At 33.0% G+C, this 22619-nt stretch overlaps 1 long non-coding RNA gene across 1 annotated transcript in view; it reads right to left on the minus strand.

Moving 5' to 3' along the window:
• Positions 1–11651, minus strand: part of LOC150094341 (uncharacterized) — a 166124-nt gene extending 154473 nt beyond the window's left edge. Inside the window, exon 1 of the long non-coding RNA XR_016550224.1 lies at positions 11555–11651. This is a non-coding gene — a long non-coding RNA (uncharacterized LOC150094341). The remainder of the gene's footprint in view (positions 1–11554) is intronic.
• Positions 11652–22619: the final 10968 nt, after the last annotated feature.

The raw sequence follows: 22619 nt of genomic DNA on the forward strand, positions 1-22619 counted from the left end.
CCAGAAACAACAGCCTATTACCATTGGCATAATTACTTCGCTAATGCTATTTTTCTGCCACGTGAGCAGCGCTATAAAATACCACAGAGCGACGCGGTATTTTCTACAGGTTGTAGTCATCGTTAAGGAATCGCACTCGATGTGAACTTTACTTTGAGCTATTCTCTCTCTCTCTCTCTCTCTCTTCCCCCTTTTCTTCCCACCCAACAAAGAGTTTTCTTGATAAGAAACTTTTTATATTGATAAGAATAAATATATATATATATATATATATATATATATATATATTTTTTTTTTTTTCATTAAAATATTTTCTATGAAATCTTATAATGAAAATTAGTCTCAGAAACACTTTCTGATTTATTCGGTTTTGTTTTATTATTTTAAGTCATTCATGACATCTCTAAATTAGGATTCCGATTCTGAATTAATGATTCCTGCATCTGAGAAAATTGCATGATTTATCAATGCTAGTAATACCAGGTTCAAAAACAGCCTTTTTAATTTCGATTTCAAACCATTTCTAAACTGAAAGATAGTGTTCTCTGGACATATTTAGAATCAGATTCATCAATACTATATAACACTATATAATACGTAGATTTGTCAATTTATCATAAAATAGATGAACAGATTCTTTATTGATTTGAACAGAAGAATGAATTTTCCACAGATTATAACATAATTCTTCCTTCTTAAAAAATTCACTAACTAAGATCTAAAGAGAGCTTAGTATTTTAAAGAAATTCTGTATAAGTAGTTGGTCTTCTGAGCCTCCTTGAATTTTGACCAAAACGTTTAGCTTTTCTTTGAAGTTTTGATCTCAAAACTAAGAGTAATTACCCTTCAGACTACCTACCAATCATCTTAATATTTTCAGCAGACTCAAGAAAAGCTTCTACATTCTCACGTGGATGATCAGCTATAAAATCAGGTATCCTCCTCCTCCTTCCCCGTAGTAGGCCTAGTGGCCCGTTACGTTTATATTAGGCATGGCCTATTACGATTTGAAACCGCCGCGACTGCTTCGAGGATAAGGTGGTTAGCCCTGTGAAAACTAGGTATAACATGACTTAAATTTACATATTTAGAAAAATTATTCATCTTCAAAGTTTAAGACAGGATCTCCAGTACCATAGAAGCATTTTGATTTATTTTATTTCTATAAAATAAGATATGTCTGGTGACTCAATTTTCTTCAATAATGGCTCTGCAGTTATATTGGTTCCTATTTTTTTTTCATGAATCATCTGTTTTGTATTAAGATGACAGTTACTCTATTTAACGCTTTTTTTTGGAACAGTTATAGTATACAGGAGAATTACATTTGATTTGACACAATGGAAATTAAAGCATAATCACCCCCCCCCAACAAAAAAGTCGATTTTATTTACAAAGCATACTTATTTATTTTTTAAACATCAGTATCAGAAACCTTGTTGACAATATAGAAAATGTTATGTACGTTCATATTTAAGACATTTTTTAAAACTTTTATATGAAATAGGTTGCTTGTATTTTGGTGTTTTGGCGCTGTTCTTTGGCTGTTATAACATGAATGCTCATGCCGTCATTGGAATCATACGTTATCTCAACCTATGTCATCCACAAAAAGGTTAGTACACAAAGAGATTAATTTATTATACTCATGCGAAATTTAATATGTTTGCATGCAAAAAGTTATGCAAGGTATACTTTTTTCAGTTATTTAGTATTCTTAATATAATTAAATATAATTAAAACAGTTTTAAGATATTTAAAACTGTTTTAATTATGATCACAGGACAATATAACTGAATTGTTGAAGTATTTACAAACCATTTAGTTACCAGAGACGTTTGATGCTATAGAGTCCAGTATGCACATTGAAAACTCTCCTGCCCTTGAATTTGTCCATATAAAATTTAGGTTTATCTTTGACAAAGAGGGGAGGCATAAAAGAATCTTTACTATGCTAATTGACTTTTGTATAAGTAATGTTATAACGATTAGTTATAGAAAGTATTTAAAATCATACCAGAATGACAAAAACAGTATTTGAAGCCAACTGAAATATGAACAATTCAGCCACAGATTTTCAGCAAAATCCACTTTATCTGAGCAAACATTTGGCCAGATAAAGCGATAATAAATAGCATCCCACGTGCAGGCTATGTTCATTTTATACCTAGCAGAGTATATATATTTAATTTTTTAATTTAAATAAATATACAAAAAAAAAAGATTCTCTTCACGAGAGCTTCAGAAACAGGTGCCGAGATAATCTGTATCTGTTTAGCAATACGACCATATTTCCGAACAATATTTTAAATATTCCAATCGATTTATATACAAAAGGTGATGAAATATTGTTTTCGATTTCTATTATGTGAAAATGAGTTAATTTCTGCAAGCTCTTCATATTATATCTATTTTAATTAGAGCTGAAAAGACAATATTTTTTAAAAATGAATATTTTGAATTAAGTTTAGGCTGCAAGTTGAAACCAGTTGAACATCTTGATCAGAACACGCACTAAGCGAATGCATTTTCAGTGCAATGACATATTTTTAGTATGATAATATTGGTTGGGTTGGCGATGAAACAGGTAAAGCTATAAAGCTAGTATTATCATATTTGTTAACTGCATGTCTTCTCCAGTAGGTTTTACCTCTGTTCTGCGAGAAAAATAACCTGAGTTCCTGGGAGGTAAACTCTGCTACTACCTCTATATGAAAATGACTAATTCACCTTAGCTTAAAAGCAGTTCCGAAACACTTTTTCACCTTCGGTTGAAAAGAAGTGTCTAAGGCAAGAGGGACTTTATAAAGTTCCTCAAATTCTATATTCCTAACCTAGATTTTAGATAATCAAACTTAAGTCTTTCTAACCAAATGTCAAATGAAAAGAAGAGAAAGAGAATATTGTGAATTTTCACAGACAAGTGCAAGCCAAAATCTTTTGTTAATTGTTAGTTAAAACTTATACGAAGTCTGAATTGATGAATGGAAATCGTTCCTGTGGAGGAACAGTTCATGCTAAACGCTCTTCCAGTCGGATCGACATTTGTTTGGGTTTTCAGAATGAGAGATGAAATAGTTTATATATATATAAATTTCATTGTACACATAAATTTTGAATGAGTGATGAAAACTGTTATTGTATTTCTTCCTTTCGCCATAAGTGCATCACGGGAGACTACGGCATTAAGTGTCAATTACTTTTAATGTGTGTTAGAGTAAATATGTTAAAACGTTAGAGCACGATATTCAATAATATCTGGAAATATCAAAAGAATGGGAAACTGGAGTATTAAGAAATATTCTGGAGTATTCACAAAAAAGTTCCCAAGTACAAATGTGTAAATTACAGAGACATTACTCTTTTAATAACAGCATCTAAACTATACGCAAATATCTTAAAGAGTAGAGTAATTAAATTCACAGAAAATTATTTAGAAGGAGATCGGTGTGGTTTTAGAAGAGTGAGAAGATGCGCAGATGCCTCTTTCACAATGCAACAGATCATAGAAAAAAGAAAATAATTTAACTTGCCCACTTTCCTTTTGTTTATTGACTACGAAAACGCGTATGATAACTTAAACAGACTCTACTCTGGAAAATATTACAAGACGATAAAATACCTCCTCAACTAATTAAAGCCATAAAATCTCTATACAGAGAAACAAAATTTTGCATCAAATTTGCAGACGGAATATTATCAGAACCTATAACCATAAATAAAGGAGTGAGACAAGGCTGTGGATTATCCTCAATTCTATTCAACATTTATATAAACAGAATCTTAAAAGAATGGAAAACAACTGTAAAAGATGGAATTAAATTAACTAATAATATATAGCTAAATACAACACTTTATGCAGATGATCGAGTTAATTTAAATTCAAAATTTAATTCAAAAGATAAACTCCAAATTGCAACTAGCCATCTAAATGAAATAGCAAAAAGATTTAAAATGAAAATCCCTGAAACAAAAACAAAAGCTATGGCAATGTGTGGAAACACCATTCAAAAAGTCAAAATTATGCTTAACAATAAAAGAATAGAACAAGTTACGGAATTCAAATACTTAGGAAATATAATCTCGCAATTCAATACTGATTCACAATTGAAAGAAAGACTACAAAATTATAAAAGAATGAATGGCATAATTAAAAGAAATTTTGGAAACCAAATGACTAAAGAAACTCAATTAAGATTACATAATATGACCTCTAAAACATCTCTCAAATTTAGAAGTGAAATTTGGATTCTAAAACAAAAAAGCAAATGAAGATTGGAAGCAGCACAGATGAAGTTTCTAAGACCTCTTCTGGGACTCACTCGATTAGATAAAAAGAAAAATACAGAAATAAGAGAACGATTACATACTAAAAACGTCATACAAGAAATAGAAGAATACCAGCAAAATTGGCAACACCACATTTTTTTTCACATTTGACATCACATCCGTAGACGCCATATGGTCACTCCCGTACCTCACCGGAATTTGGGAGTGAAGTCTTCTACTAGAATAAGTAGCAGAGTTGCAGATTCCCTTTCCACATAAAGTTTGTAGGACAATCACAAACATGGTGGGATTCGAACCTGCAACCTCTTGGATGTAGAACGAACACGCTAACCTCGGCCAACCAGGCCGACTACACACATAGAAAGAATGAATAACAATAGGATTCCTAAACTAGCACTAGAATATAAAGTACAGGAAGAAGAGACCGCGGACCTCCAAGACTAAGATGGAAAGATCAACCTCATCTACAGAGCAGGAACAGGACATAAAAAACCCATACCTAAATTGTTCAGACGATGACGTGTGTTAGATTGTATTCCGTTTTTTAGAGGACAACAGAAGCGCACGGAGAAAAACAAATCCAAAATTCCAACAACTGAGCCATATATCAATTCTACCTAAATTCTTAGTTTTGAATATGATGATTTGCGCTTCTTTACATTCATAATGTTTCCCTTGCATTCCCTCTTATACTTTTTATTTTATTATTATTATTATATTTTACGAGTATTATATTGATATGTAATTACTTTAGTAGTTTTAGTAGTACTGTATTAGTATTTTAGTATTAATTTAGAATTTAGTAGTTTTATGCATATTAATTATTTGTAGTTGGTTTCAGTGACTATTTAAATTTCTTGAGCTTAAAACCATTCATGACATCAAGATAAAGTATTTCTTCGTGAGAAGAGATGAGTATCAGCTTGAAGTAATTAGCCGAAATATATCAATATACAGACTAGTTATTCATTTTAGTAAATTCCATAATAGGCTCTTAATTCGCAGCTTATAACCAGAGTTCATTTTTTTATTCTACTCGAAAAATATTATTTCAGGAATGTTATTTTCGAAATTTTCGATTGTTAAAATTTCAGAAAAATAAAAATTTAAGAATTATTTTTCTATACGTATAAGTTTTTTAAGAAAATACGTTTCCCGTTTTCTTAGTATTACCATTTATTTAGTGGTAGTTTTACTTAGGAAAATGCTATAAAATATTTTACATGTTATGAATAAGGAAGGAGGTTTTTATTTTGTAAAAATAGTATAGCCTCCTCCTTCTATTCTAGCTGAATGGGTGAAGAGGAAATCAATCTATCTGGTTCAGATTGAAATGATCGTATATTCTCTAATATGGGCTGTGGGGCCGATTTTTGGTTGGGGAAGATATGAGACATTCGAAGTTGGCTGCACTATAGCTTTCGAAGATGAAAAACCATCTGGAAGAGTTTTTGTTACTTGCGCCTTCGTTTTCGTCTTCTTTCTACCCTTAAGTAAGTATCTAGTGCAATCTATAAATTTAACGCCTCTCTAAATAGATTAATGTTGAAATGCATTTACAAACTAAACATAGAATTTCTTTTCTGTTAGCGCTAAGTCTAAATAATATGAAAAATTACCAAAAACATTTGCGAAAAATAAGCTTATTAAAAGTTTATATCTAATATGGAGATATTGATAAATATATAATTTAAAGTGATGTACATTAAAAAATTACTTGGGATGTTTTAGTTTTACTTACTACATCCAGAAGGATTTGGTAACTAAAAAGAAACTGCATTACAACTTTCATCTACAGATGCCTGTAAATTCTTCGTGAGAACTGGTCCATAAAACATTTAAAATCTATCCAGTTGCCATTATTTTGTATCCTTATGAATTTACTTCAGACAGGAAAGAATGCCATAAAAAGAGCATACCTTTTTCGTGTTATTTTAGTTCAATGGGTGAAGACGAAATCAATCTATCATGTTCAACGAGAAATGATCCTTGTATTTTCCGAAAATTCTTTAAGATCTTTTCTAAAGATGTTAAAGAACTTTCAGAAAAAATAGAGTTCTGCTTATTTTCATAAAAAACAAACAAACTGTTAGTATTAACTCCAAGATATCTTAGGTAATTGATACAAATATATTAAAGTATATTAATTTGTATATTCACGGGTTAGTTTGATTTAATAAATAAATAAACCGAATTTTCGGAAAAGAAATCCTAAAATCTTCGGTTGATATCGAATAGTTTAGCATTTTGGTTGAAAAGACAGAAAATGTTCCTGACAGAATTCATACGCATTTGTTAATATCGAGATTGTTAACATCAGGTTAATATCCAGATCTCTCTCTCTCTCTCTCTCTCTCTCACACACACACACACACACACACACACACACACGCGCGCGCGCGCAGAGAGAGAGAGAGAGAAATATAAATCTCCATACGCGAGGTTTTAAAATGCAAAGCAGCTCGGTAACGTGTCTTATATTTTAAACAAAGCATCAGAAAAGCGATGCAGTGATTTTATCTGCATAAAAGGCGAAATCGAAAATTATAAGGCGCCTTTAATTTAACAGAAAATACCAACATCAGGAAACTGGACACGCTGGAAGACTGAGTGACTTTCGAGGAAGTAGTATAATTAGTTTTCTCGCATCCTCTTATTTTTTTCTAGTATCAGAAAATATATGAATAATTTATCTCAAGTACATTCGCATGTTTCGAAGGAGAATAACTAATATCAACTTTGTTGAAGAAATTTTTATTTATTCGTATTCATATTCATATCTGCTGTTTACATTATGCACACGTATACTGATTAGAGTACAAGTACACACTATAGAAGTTATATGCATCTTTGTTTCGCTATATATATAGTGAAATGAGGCCTGAAGCCTTTTTACGACACGTCTCTTTCTAGCGTGTGCAAAATAATATCCCTCTTAGGAAGTAAAAACAGAAAGGAAGAAAGAGAATGTTTAGGTAGGAAGTGATAAGTGGTGGAATAGTGATATAGTGGGGTGATGTCAAGTATATTCAGTGGCATAAATTTACGTTTTATCTTTTACACTATATTCTTACAAAACGTTCAGGTATATCTATATTCGATGTTTAGAAAGGAAAAAAAAAGTTCGTGGCGCCCTAATATGAACATTGAGGTACCCTAGTTCGGAACAAATGATATGATTCAATCGAATGCATTCTAAGTTCATGATATGGTCATCTGTCTATGGTAAATATCCGCGCATCAGATCCGGGAAAAATGATCGAATTGTTAGACATTCATTTTTGCAAACAAATCTATCACAACGAGTACTATCACAAATACTCTTCCAAATCATCGTTCCTTTTCCCCTCAAAAAAAAAAAAAAAAAAAAAAAAAAACTTTTGAAAAAAAAATAGAATTATTACAGATAGTATTCTATTAATTTTAAAACCAAGAAAATATTATATTTGATTATACAAACGAGAGAAGATTTTTGAAATACAGCATTATGTAAACATGATTTTAAGACGCAACAGTAATGGCAGGTCAACCGAAAGCGCATCTAACATCGAGCACGTAGTAAGCGCCGCTCATAACTAGTTTCTTTTCTAATTCAAGACATATCATTAAAAATGCATGAGCTTTTAAGATATGCGATGCAATTAAACGGTTTCACTGATGGGTTCACTACTGTCTACGTGAAATTACATATTACACTAGTTTTAAAAATGATGCATGAAATTCCACGAAATGAACATGTTTTAAGTTTTTCAAAGTCTTTCCAATGTAATGTCGACTCAGCGTACACCTCAGGAAATAATGCAAATCTGCAACACGCAGGTAACTACTTGAGGCATTGGTAACGTGGAGGAATGATGGCTATTGAAAGAATATTATAATAGAAACAGCGTATGTACTATCAAACATTTTTAAATAATGCGTCAAAATTTTAAATTTTTCGAGAGAAATGATTTTTCGAGAGAGAGATTAGATCAAGGAGCCTCACAAACGACGGTTATGATAAAATCAGTAAAGATATTGTTAGTATGAGTTTCCACAAATGTCATACTGATATCAGATTTTCTACCTTTACGATGGTGTTAAAAGGAGTGACATGAACAGTATTTTCTGTTCATGCTGCTCATCTCCATTCAAATTTTTAAAAACTGTAACTAGGAGAGTATTGGTGGTAAATGACAATAACATTTTTAAGAATTTTAAAAATTATTTTAGCACTCTTCAAGTATTTAAATAGTTTCTTTTATTTAATTATTTAATGGGTATTTTAAATGAATTAAATCCAGTGAGATGTATTTTTATTTACTGGCTTGAAAATCTCGTGTCCGATAAGTTATCTACTTTTTTAAAGAATCGGATTATCACTACAGCCGCCCGTAATCAAAGCTAATTGAAGACATTTTGCATTCCTAATAGATTTCAGTTTCGGTTTCGCTGATACATAAATTTCTTATTCGGATGCGAACTAAAAATTTACTTTTGTTTATTTCAGCATGCATTCCGAGCACAGAAAATAGATAAAAATGTGGCTTTTATTAAAATACAAAGATAAATTAGAAGTTGTATGATTTTTAATATAAAAAGGTTTTGGAATCTTTCAGGGAGTGATATCTTTAATGGGGAAGTTGATTGGACTGGATCAACTTACGGCCGAATCAACTTAGGCTATGAGGCTAGCATATTATGTCTATAAATTGTAGGTGCTCTCCGGCTGATGTCTCAGGTTTGCTGGACGAGAAAAAAAAAAAAAAAAAAAAAAAAACGAATTTCAGGAAATGAAAATCGTACCACCTCTATATAAGATCAGCGAACTCTCTTTCAGGTGAAAAACCCTTCGGGTCTTAAAGCGAATTCGAACTCCGATCTTTCCAAAAGGGCATATATCATGATAGCGCTATGAAAGCCCTTTAGTAGTGCCTGATAGCAAATGCGACGCAGTTGTTCCTTGTGACAGTTGAATACCATTTAAAAAAAGCTGAAATTGGATCTTTCAAAGTAGTGCAATAGTGAACAACTCTTTAATTTATTTATGTCTAATTTATTCTGATTAGAATAGATTATTCTAAATGGAATCAATTTGATTCTGAATAAATTCTTTCAATTTAAGAATAAATGTTATAATTTATTCTTAAATTAGATAAATCAGAAAGTTACTAAACTTTTATCAGAATAATTTTCTTATAAAAGTTGAAACAATGATTTAAATGTGCGAAGTTGTCATTTCAGCTAATATTAGAAACAGATATTTATCTTCTCAGATAATGAATACGATTTTCTGTTCATCCTTCTTTAATACAAGTCATTCATTTTTTTTTTCATTTATAAGTAACGCAAAATCTAAAATATGACTTAATGTAAATTCCACCCACGAAATGTTAACTATCTTAAAGTTTAGAATTACTGCCATGTTTTCTTTTTAGCATTATTATTATTATTATTATTATTATTATTATTATTATTATTAAACATCATCTTCTATTACAAAGTATATAATTCCGTTTCAACAGCTCTTGGTTTCACATAATTTTCTTGAATAAATTTTAATTTGGACAAACGCCTTTCACTTGAAGCCATGTAACATAACTGCAATCAAGGAAATAAATTTTGCGAAATGAAGTTAGAAAATGTTAAAAAAAAAATGGTAGAGACCCTTAAATTCATTGCACCAAGAGTTTAGTCTACTTAAGAAGAACATGACCTAGTCCTTCCTCTATTAGATGACTATCTGAACAATGCTTACCACCATGTAACGATAATACTTGCCATGATGTTTATTAGTTTAATTTAAATCGAGTAGCTTAACATGATTTAAAAGTTGTGAACTTTTATTTTTCAGCTGTTCTCATAGTTTCTTATACAGCAATTCTGCTGAAAGTAAGAGGGGCACGAAGACATTTGTGTCGGACGGGTAGTGTCACCCACGGTGGTTCCAGAGGCAGTAAAGAACTAAGGAAATTTTCTACTCAAATTAAACTAATTAAAGTAAGCTAACGTTGTCATCGTAAATAATTAAAAAAAATTTAATCATAAATTTATAAAAAATATTTTTATAACGCCTGTGTTAGTGTTTAATCATGATTATTAATTACAGGCATTAATGAAGTATTAAATCATTGTTAAGCATACAGAAAATTAATTTTTAAATATGTATTTTATGTCTATTTTTGTATGAATGAAGCCTTTTGTATTCCAATTCCTGGTATTGTACCAATGTGTGTGTGTGTGTGTGTGTGTGTGTGTGTGTGTGTGTGTGTGTGTGTGTGTGTGTGTGTGTGTGTGTGTGTGTGTGTGTGTGTGTGTGTGTGTGTGTGTGTGTGTGTGTGTGTGTGTGTGTGTGTGTGTGTGTGTGTGTGTATTCTCTAATCAACTTCTCTTTTTTTTTAAGGGAGGAAAAAGAAAAAGAAACACGAAATTTTAGAATGAAAAATCCTGCCAAGTCTGTATAATCATTAACTGAATCCTAATAAAATTGTAAAATTGAAAATGGTGACTGATTCTTCAAGCATTAGGTTGCATGTTTTATCTTGGGAGAATATTTTATCTTTTTTCTAAAATCATCCTGTAAAGACATTTATGACTCTCTCTCTCTCTCTCTCTAAAAGTAATAACATAATTTTAAGTTTTCAAGGTGAGACTATATCCCCTCCCCTCAAGCAGGGTTCGTTCATGCCTTGAATCGCCTTATTTCATTTTAATGGATATAAATGGGAAATAAATTAGTATTGTAATCCGTATAGAATCCACATCCTATAGTAATAATGATGCTGCTATTAATTAACTAATCATAAGGATTGGTGAATTTTCTGATAAAATAAAATCCAGAAGGTGTAATATATTTATATAATAATGTCTTTATGTCTTTCGCTTTCTCTTTTGATTTTCACAAGAATGGTTTCTGATAATTCTTTATATCACATTCACTATATTTTGTTCTAAATATAAAAGCTCTAAACGAAAACGAAGCGTGCTCATCTTATCTAAAGAATGTCGAAACATCCAGTTCGTATGAAGAGACTGTCCTGCTGTTCTTCACTGGACTTTCCTGAAGAGAAAATAAGCTTATCAAATCGTCTGTGTCTATCTCCCTCTCCCACTTCAGTGACTTCCGACCGCTTCGCGAAACTTGTGTGGCTATCGTGTCACCAGAGACCGTTACTATCCTATCTTACAACCAAAGCCAACGTGACAGCCTAGCAAACCCATGAAGAAACAAAAACCTCATAAATATAATAAGATTCTGAAATTTTATTAATTCTATAATAGGTACCTGCCGACAGATGGCATCGTGACTTTTCAACCGTGCATTGCAAACGAAGGTTAAAAAAAAAAAGAAAAAAAAGTCAAACAGGGAGAGATGGCGTGTGGCGTCTCGTGCTTCACAGCGCCAGTTAACTATTACAGGAACTGCAGACTTGAATCTCTTTCTCCCTCTCTGCTAGTGATCGTTGCTCCTCTTTTCGTTATCCGTAGCGGGCTAAAAATAAATAAATAAACCGGCATGAATAATGCTTGCGTTATGTAGCGCTGCGGTTCAGACTTCCAGACTCAATGGCACACCTCTTTAAAAATATAAACGCTACGGTACACACCAAACGAAAAAGACATGTACACATATTATACTTAAAACGCCACAGAGAAAACTGCGAAGATCGATGTGCATGCACAGCATACATACTATGACGTTGCGAGTATTATGAGGATGGTGTGGATAGTTTACACAGTAGTATCTATGTTTCAAGTTGCAAAGTTTATATCACCTACAGAATACTAATGTGGAGCTTCATTTATTTTTAGTATGTGGTTGCGCTTCTTGTTTTTAAATGCCAGCCAGCAAATTTTATTTTTAATTTGCTTATAATGAAATACATTTGCTGTATATGACGAATCAATGATCGGTAATGAAATATGTGCAGATCATAATTTGATGCAAAATAAATTTGAATAATAAAACTATTTAAGAAAATGCAATAAAATTAGCTAAGTAAAATAACGATAGACAATATTTCATGAGCTTAGATTAATTCCATGATATATTATATATAATAATGTTTTTAAAGATAATAATTTCCTATCACCTTCTATCCTCTGACGGGGGACTATGGAGGGGTTTCCCTCCTTCAATAAATCAGAGCAACATAATATGGTGAATTTTCAGTTAATAACAAAAGAGAAGTTTATCTGTCTACCTACAGTATCGATCTATATTAAAATACTATAATACCAATTACAATTTCGTTTATTAATAAAATTAGATATTATTATTTAAAAAATTGAAGTAAATTATTAAAAAATTCCTGGTTTGGGTAGTGATACCCCCCCCCCCCAATAATGTATAACATCATACGCTAGGAGATGTGTTTTACATTATGGGAGATACTAAAGATAGTGATCAGAACTTCTCCACCTTTACTACCAATTGCCCGTCATGAAAGGTTTGCTTACGCTTGGATCTGCCGAAACTTTTATAGTTTCTATATTCGGCATGAAACTCGTGTAGTTTCTCTATTTGGCTTCGAAATAATGTTGGATTCAATATCCGCTTAATTTGAATAATTTTGCATCGCCGAAGTGAAGCCTTTTGGCTTTCTTTTTTCAGTAACTCAATATAAATAAATAATAAAACGAAGTTTTTTTTGTGTGTGCATGCGTTCGCTTCTATATGTTAATCAGAAAAAAAATTCACATCTATATTTACATATATGTGTGTATACACACACATATAAATAATTAAATCTGTGCCTAGCTTGTTGTAGATACTGAATCATACCACGAAACCACACCATGCTTAGCATATGTTTTGATGCAAAATATGATAACCTCCTTGAAGAAGATAGCAGAAACGTCACCAGAACAAAGAGAAAAAAGTGCAGTGCAACAATGAGGAAAATACATATGAATACTTGTCAAAAACAAATGTTCTCAGTATTCGTTCTGAACTGTAAATGTAACATTAAAGTTTTAACTGTACATATGTAAATACTCTGCAAGCTAATAATATAATAAACCTATTATTATATATAAAAACTATTATTACTATCGTTATTGTTGTGTTATGGATTATCCATTTTCAAATTTTCTGTGTAATTATCTTAAGATAGATTGATTAAGTATTTTAATTAAATTTAATTAAACAACTAATTAGTAGATGAGATTACAATGATTATAAAAATAGAAAAATGCATGGAACACTTCATTGCAGATTTTGTAAAAAAAAATAATTGTGCTATACATAAACAATAATTATTATTACAAAAAATATCATGGACAACACCATAGAGTCTGTAGATTCATAGCGGGAGGGCCACTAACCAAATAATAATCATCATTTGCACAATACCAGTCATGCTTTAATTTGAACTAAATTCACCTGACACAGCACTTACAACTGATGATAGCCATTACTTCACTCATTCACCACTCTCCTATCAAAAAATTCAATCTCACGCCTTGCTAACTGAACTCTTTCTTAATTTCCAGGTATGACTAGTTGTCCCCTCACTAGTCATGTACTCATAAATTTCATCTATATCAATCATGTAACAACCTTTAAATTGCTTATATGTCACTATCGTATACCCCCATTCCGCCTCTCAGACAATTTCTGTAACCCACAAATCTTCAATTTATCCTCATAAGGAGCATCACATAGACCTTCTGCCATCTTGGTCACTCATTTCTGGGTCCTTATCTCCAAAAAACCCGAAGTGATGACATCTGTTGACAGTAGTACAGATGGCCTTGCAAAGAAATATGATGACCTCCTTATCTCTGAATGTTACTATGTTCTTCATTAACCATGTAATACTATGAGTTATTTTAGTCACTTTTGCAATTTGGTCCCTGAACTTTACGCAGAATCCACTAGCAGTCCCAGATCCCTAGCCCCATTAACTTCTTGCAGTTCAGTTTCATCAATGTAGTATACAGCTGCAATCTTGTCATCCCAAAATGCATAACCTTATGTTGCACATTAAACTGATAGCTGTTCTTCTTTGACCATACTCTTAGCCTATGCAAATCGACCTGCACAATCTTCACATCATCCTTATTAACTATTGCTTTACCCAGTTTTACATCATCCACGAAAAACTGAATAGTTCCCCTCACATCATTTCCTATATCATTAATACAAGTTAAACAGTAGTGACACGAGTACAGATCCTTGTGACACAGGCCTTCTCCTAGACAGAATTCCTCCATAGACTAATCTCAGATGTCAACTTAGCCACTGTTTCATCAACCTCTCTAGCGTCATATCCAAACCCATTTGCTCAAATCAATATAAGAGAGTTCCGTGCGGCACCCTAACAAAACTCCTTTTGCAAATTCTAGTAGTATCATTATGTAGCCATTCCCTTATCCAACTCAGTTGTTACGTTATTATAAACAAGTGAGCAAGTCAGTTAATTACCGAGGCGTGACCTAACCTTTACAAAATCAGGTTTCGTTTCTCCAAACATCCGATTCTTATCTACCTATTTCTAGATTTTGCCTATAACAAATTTTCAATGACCAATGTTTCTGAATGCTGATCGGTCGACAATTTGCTACTTTTGTCTTGGAGCCTCTTTGATGTTAGCCATTACTTTGATGCAAAAGAACTATTTTTCTCTCTTTCCACAACAACACCTGGTCAAAGGCACTATCTGGTCATTAGCGCATACTCCAACAAGTTCTTCATCACGCACTCCTGAAATAAACTCAGTCATCTACTTCAATTCAATCATCGCAACGTAACTTTGCATATTAAAAACTGTAATGTGTGGTAATAAATATCGAATTCAAATAACAGTCTTTCTTTTCCATATAATATCCTTATTAGTACACCATAATACGAGCTGCCAGTATCACAAACTTTCAGGCTGCTCAATGAATGTTTGCGATCTGCATATTTGAGTGTCAGGAGTTTGAATAAAAAAACCAGGATGCACAGCTTCTTGCATGATCAGATGCCAGAGATTGGAAGTCGCGATAAAGTATGATGGGAGTCGAAGGTCGGACATTTCATGTCTTTCTGTAATATAGTGAAAAGTTCATGCTAAAAGTACCTAAATTGATGTAGCATAATAAGGGACTTAAAAATCTTATATATAGCTTTTTTTAGCAACAGCGATGAAAATGTTGTGTGTGTGTGTGTGTGTGTGTGTGTGTGTGTGTGTGTGTGTGTGTGTGTGTGTGTGTGTGTGTGTGTGTGTGTGTGTGTGTGTGTGTGTGTGTGTGTGTGTGTGTGTGTGTGTGTGTGTGTGTGTGTGTGTGTGTGTGTGTGTGTGTGTGTGTGTGTGTGTGTTAAATGATATACAGATGCATTTTTAATGTGATTCTCGCCACGAAAGATTGTAAATAAACCTACAGTGCATTAGTACCGTGAGTAGACTAGGATTTTAATTATTATTTTTAATACTTTTTATTATTTTTTTAATCATTCGGAGCTCTGCTATAGAAACCAACATTAAACTTTTTTTCAAGTCACAAAAGTGACTTGAAAAAAGTTCCAAAAAGTTTAGACTGCGAACATGATATTAACTCAGCCAACTAGGCCAGAAAATTGCTTAAAAATCAAGTTGCTAATATAAAATTTATTTATTACCGTTCCAATTATCATTTCTCTGCTCTTCAGAAATCAGAGCAAAAATTATTATGAACTGTTCAGATAAATCACGCAAAAAAAAGCAAATTTATTTATTATTAAATTATTATGTAAAATAGCAAACTTAAACAGATTTCTTTCGTGACTTTGAGTTAAATATAGTATATTGTGTTAAGAAAACATGAAAGTTTAAAAAAGTATTTTTCTTAATCGTTCTCCCACCTAAAAAAAAACAAACAAAAAACTCTGCCATCGGCTCTGACTTACAAAAAGTAGGTCTCCGGAGTAGAAAAAGTATTTCAAAGATCTGATAAGTCTCCAACCCCAGAATCTTTCTAACCCGTTATGTTTATCACTGAATTTCTCTATAAATAGAGCATTAATATGTCTAGACTCCAGAGGACACAGTGTATACGATGGGTATCAATTTGGGGAATGCTGAGCTATAATTTTGCTGATAAAAGACGGGGAGATTTCCTAATCAGTCTGTATTTCGTAGAAGCCATTCTGGTGAGTACAAGGTAAACAGCATTCCGGATGTTCCATGTCCCATGAATGCCCAAATGTATCTGCTCAAGAGCATTCTCTTAAGAACCGTGGATCTCATATGTTTTGATATAGGTTGGGAACTAAACGATACAATTCTATTTTTTTATTTTCTACAAAAATATTTACATAGAAACCATATACATATTAAAAAACATAATTCAAGAATATTTACAAAATACAACATTATCATATCCATCAATAAACACTTAGAATGGAAGTAAAATTCTGAGGTTTGCAAGGATTTATTCATATCTGTAAAAAATAGAAGTAGTGTAACTGTATTAAAAAGGTGAAAAAAAAGCATATTAACGGTTATTCTGTTGTTTTTATAGTCATTTATACTATAAAAATATTCTGAATAATAAAAATATTATTCAGAATATTTTTATAGTATAAATTACAAAATTCCGAATGCTTGGCATAGAAAAGTAGCAACGGAGATGAAAACAACCCTCGACAGGCTTCATGATGCGTTCACCACTTGGGCAAATGCATGTTAGTATATCTAGGTTGATAGATTTTATCACGGTATAAGCTATGCAGCCAGTAATGACTGTTCAATGAGCGTGAAGATATGGTCGGTTTGCTAGCTAGAGATGAAACCCCTAAGTTTCCTGGAGGAAAACTCTGCCTCTGTTCTATGAAGAGGAAAATGTGACTGCACGGATTGATGGGTAACAGAGTACCTATGATGCTATGGTGTTTCTATACAACTAGAGGTTTGTTGTAATAATCATTATTGTAATCAAAATCTCCCTGATATGTTGCTTTTTTATTTTTATTTTGTTTAATCAATTCATTAGGCTATATTTTTAATTTTTTTCTTTTATTTTTGGTTGTAATATATTTTTGACTTTTCCTGTTGCACTTAGTATTGTTTTTATATACTATTTATTCTTTGTCTACTCGCCTTTTTTTATTTTATCTATGAATATTATGCAACGTTTCTCTGATTGAATAGCTTGTCTATCTTAGTATCATTAAATGCAGTGTCATTGGAAGCACATCGATGATTAGTGACAGAAATAATTAGTGCCGATTTCATAGGTTTCTGTTAATTTCTGCTGTTATTTGTGTCAAAGAAATTAAGATTTTTCACCCGTAAAACAGGCCAACCGGTCAAGCAAATGTGCCATTACCAGGCATAATACACTGGCTTCGTACCCTTACTTAGTAGCTTCACTCATCTTTCAAAACAACTCAGTCGAATCTAGGCTGCCAGTTGGCAAGACATCGAATCCATAACTTAAACACGAACAATAGTATTTTCTAATTATTCTCCAGTAAGATCGTGCATAAATTCACAAGATCCCGGGTGACGTAATCGATGTCTTTCCATATGATCCCAGGAGTATTCAATATGATTTAAATTAAGTGGATATTGAATCCAACATTATTTCAAAGCCGAATAAGAAACTCAAAGATAGAACATCTAAGAGTTTCATGCCGAATATAGATAAAAACTATAAAAGTTTCGGCGAATCCAAGCGTAAGCAACACCTGGTTCATTCTGGGGCAACTCGTAGTAAAGGTGGAGTAAGCCCCGATCACTGTCCTTAGTATTTTCCCATAATGTAAAACACATTTCCTGGGAGTTGTATGCTGTTATATATTATGAGGGAGATCACTACCCAGACCGGTTTCTACCTTTATTGAGGTGTATTTAAGTAAAGACCTCTCTAAAAATTAGGCGATCCCCCAGACCACTCCCTACGAGTGATCAAAGGATCGTCCAACTCAACGTTGTTCCGCTCAGTGACAGACTCACCCCGTTACCAAGAAGAACTTCTCAGCGTTGACTCTACCCAGTGGCAGGCTCACCCCCACCACCAGACAGAGCCATAATCTCAGCGGTGACCCTACTCAGAGACAGACAAAAAAAAACCAAGCAGAGCCTCTCATACATCAAGGAAAACGAACCACTATTTAAGTAAAGTGATCTCTAAAAATTAGACGATCCCGAAAGATCGTCCAACTCAGCATTGTTCCACTCAGTGACAGGCTCACCACGTCACTGAGAACAACTTTTCAGCATTGGCTCTACCCAGTGGCAGACATACCCCCACCACGGGACAGAGCCATAATCTCAGCGGTGGCTTTGAAATAATGTTAGATTCAATGTCCATTTAATTTAAATAATTTTGCATCACCGAAGTGAAGCCTGTTGGCTCTTATCTCAGTAATTGTATTCAATATGATTTAAATACGAAGACTGAGATAGGAAAAATAGAATTCACAAACTGGTTCTTAAACTCTAGTACTATAAACTACAACACTATTTCTAAAAATAAGAAAAACAAAAAACATAGGCAAGGAGTTACGCATTCCTTTGTCCTTCAAGAATAACAGGACAATCACCCTTTATCACAAATAGCCTCTAAATCATCACAGCTTTGAGTATTTGCCTTGGCTATGGTAATAAGATTCATATGAAAAGACGTGCAGAAACTGTGACACTCTTGCTTCTTTACCTTGGCGCAACAAGTCAGTCTGCATTCTTGGAGCTATAGTTCTGCTATTCATATGCCATGTTCTTCCATTTCCAATGCCGTAACCAGATTTTGTAATGCTATTCTCTCTCTCTCTCTCTCTCTCTCTGAAATGAGAGGCTTGTTCATGATTGGAAGTTCTCTTTGATTTTTTCTTGTTGATTTTTTTTTTCATTTTGTTCAACATTACCCTAGATTCTTTTCTAGTTACATATTTGTTCAGATGACAATCATTGAGCTGTCTAAAATCAATATTTTAGCTGTTTTCTTAAGTTACGTTACTAATATTTCGAGACAATAACTAGAAAATTATCATTGTCCCCTCACCTTCAATATATGTACACTTTTCGTTCACTTATGTAAGTCAGTGCTCACGCTTTGAGACAAAACGATTCTGCTCAGAAACCAAAAAACGGTTCCTGAATGCTAACATCACGCTTAAAAATCTTGCATTTGGTAAAAGACAAGTTTTCCTTTTAATCTGTACAAGGATTTGAGAAACAGCAATTTGTTTGCCTACGAACGGAGTTTTCAAAGGTAGAAGAATAGCTGATTCAAGTATCTACATAAAAATGCTTCCAGAATTTGATAATGTGCAGTACACAGTACATTCTCTTATAGGTTCCTAGAAATGCTAATTGATCACCGAAGAAAATAGTTTAAAAAAACCTCATTCTTGTCAGAAAATGTTACAGGAAAGAGCAATAAATAGATTGCTATGTTAACAGTCAAGCAAATGTTCAAGCTGATTGTGAAAATCTAAAAGTTTCAAAAGTAATCCAGAGCTCGAGAAATTACAGCCTTGAAGTATCAAACTTAAAGGCACAAACTTACAGAAAGGCTTTTATTAAAGATTTTGGTTACGAGTAGCGATATAAGCTGTTTCGAACAAATGGCGACCGTCAGAGACCAGACAGAAACTTTATGAATACCATGAAACTCATATTTCATATCAAACGAACTATTTTAGTCTATTTTCTTCAAAGATTATAATTTATTCACTTGAAAAATACAAACAGATTTCAAACTAAAACTACTCGGTATTCAGAAAATTTCAGAAATTATTTGGTAAGTGTTTGTTGATAAAGGCAATGCAAGTTTTACTCAAAAGTATTAAAAAGCAAATATATCGTCTTGGGCAGAGTGAGCGCATTTTAATATAATGCCAAGGCAGCTCATGTGGAAAATTTCTAATTTCTTAAGTATTCGAAGACTTTCGAAAATTATGCAGCCATAGAGACAAACACTATTTACAAACTAAGCAATAAAATAATAATGGATATTTATATCCTTCGTTTAATGTCTTTTTATCAAAAGTAATTTGGCAGAAAAATGAATATTTTTCAATACCCGGTGTCATTTCTTTGCGGGAATGCAAAGAATTTCAAAAATAACTTCATTTAATACTTGTTAGATTTTGATTTGATTTTAGAGCGGAATTTCATTTCATTTAATGTGATATTGGAAAGAGACAGGAACAACAGTCTCAAAGCAGCTGCGGCTTGCAACCTCTTCCGCTATTTCGCGACTACTATGTGCCGAATCAGTGTTTTTTTAGCCTACCTGAAAGCTCCTAACGCGACCCACTCTGAGGAACACTGTAGTAGATGTGTGGTAGATCACACGCAAGCACACACACACGTGTGTGTGTGTGTGTGTGTGTGTGTGTGTGTGTGTGTGTGTGTGTGTGTGTGTGTGTGTGTGTGTGTGTGTGTGTGTGTGTGTGTGTGTGAGAGAGAGAGAGAGAGAGAGAGAGAGAAAAATTAACAAAATTACAATGAAATAAATTAAAATTTGAATATATAGGCATGCCTAGCTATTCTTAAAAGAAACGCAGAGCAACATTAATGTAACGCTCCTTCTGTGTTTATTTCAGCTCTCTTCTCTCATCGCCTGCTGTTTTATATTTGTATGGCTGCCGTATGCCATTGTGTGTCTCTGGCAAACTTACGGTGACGGGAGTGGCATCCCCAAAGAGCTAAGAATAGTTGCCGCTTTGTTCTGCAAGAGTGCTTCTGCTACCAACCCTTTTTTGTATCTCTTCCTATCCAAAACATTCCGTGAAGAAGCATTAATGGTAAGCAGTAAATAGAGCATTGAAACAGTTTACTGAATGTTAAATGGAAAGTGTAATATGAATAACAGATAATAATTCATGGAAGTGAATACAGCGGATTCATAATAAATAAAATTCCAATATTTTTTAAAATATCATATAATATACATATATATATATATATATGTCAGCCTGGTGGGCAGAATAGTTATTGTATCTGCTCTCCAAGCAAGTAATAAGCAGCAGTGAAAATCCTGCCTGAGGCTTAGATGTTTGTCATTTCTTTTAGGTGACTGATAATTTCTTCGCCCGGTGCGAGAACAATCCCAGTTACTGGAGGCCTAAAGTAGAGTGGTACTTAAAAGGGTTTCTTGTTTGGTCTCTAGAGTAGGGTTCCCAGATTAGGATTTTCACACACACACACACACACACACACACACACACACACACACACACACACACACACACACACACACACACACACACACACACACACACACACACACACACACACACAGCTGAATACCAAAAATTTCCAAAAATGTACCAAAAAATACCAAAGAGAGAGAGAGAGAGAGGTTTAATATTCCAACTGTTAACATATAACACGCTCAGACTTTAAACATATTAGGCATCAATCTGCAATGTTTTATCACTTAATAAGCAGATCACCGGACACCTTAGACTCAAAATTTTCGAATACTGCAGTTAATAAGATTTGCTTCTGAAGTTTTTGATCACATTTTAAGAGACAAATGATGATCGCCATTGTCCGTTGTGTGAAACTACCACTTTGTTTATTAGAGACGTAATCTGATTTCATAATTTACCATTTTTAATCACCTGAGTATAGATGCCGAATTAAATAGACCATAACACACCTGCAGGAAGATATTACAGGTTCACAAACTTTTTTTTTTATGTTGAATAAAAAAAACGTCCAGCTTATGGCTATTTCAAGTTAACATGTGTATTAATCGTACGTTTTGTTGGAGGGGGGGGGGGGGGGGATAAGAATCCGAAAACTTTCAATATTGTCATCTCTATATAAGAAGTCGACTTCCATTCGGATGAAATATCCATATAAAGGCTTTTCGAGCAGGAATCGATTGGAGATTCCTAGTTTTTCCAATGGATTTTAACAGAAATTCTAATTGCTGATATATAATGAGAAGAAAACCTTTCTAGTTGCTGATGTATAATACGATACGAGACTGAAATATTAAAATGAGCTTAAAGAGACAATACAATTGGAAAATAAAAACAATTTCAAAATAAAGTTATCACTGATTCCTTCTGAACTAACTGATGAATATTTATTTACACATTCCCTATTCTCTCATTTCATCAATTTCTGCAAATAGAAAGCTATTCTTCGAATTTTTTTTTTAACTCCAACCATTCTCTGTCAAAAAGTGCCATAAAATACGGCTTACGGCGAAAAACATACCCCCCCTCCCCCTTTCACGATGTTCGCTAAATAAATGTGTTACCGATTTCTAACTTTTTGCGGTGGAATTACTATGTAAACAATAGTTACAGAATTCTTAAATTAAATTAAACAATTTAATTTAAATATTCTGTGTAAGCAAGTTCTTACTTACATAGAATTATTAGGCTATTCATTTTGAACAGTCTTGAAGCAGTGCAT

This window comes from Typopeltis vanoorti, chromosome 22 (assembly GCF_054136105.1).
Source record: "Typopeltis vanoorti isolate ZY-2024b chromosome 22, IOZ_Tvanoo_1.0, whole genome shotgun sequence".
NCBI classification, from domain to species: Eukaryota; Metazoa; Arthropoda; class Arachnida; order Uropygi; family Thelyphonidae; genus Typopeltis; species Typopeltis vanoorti.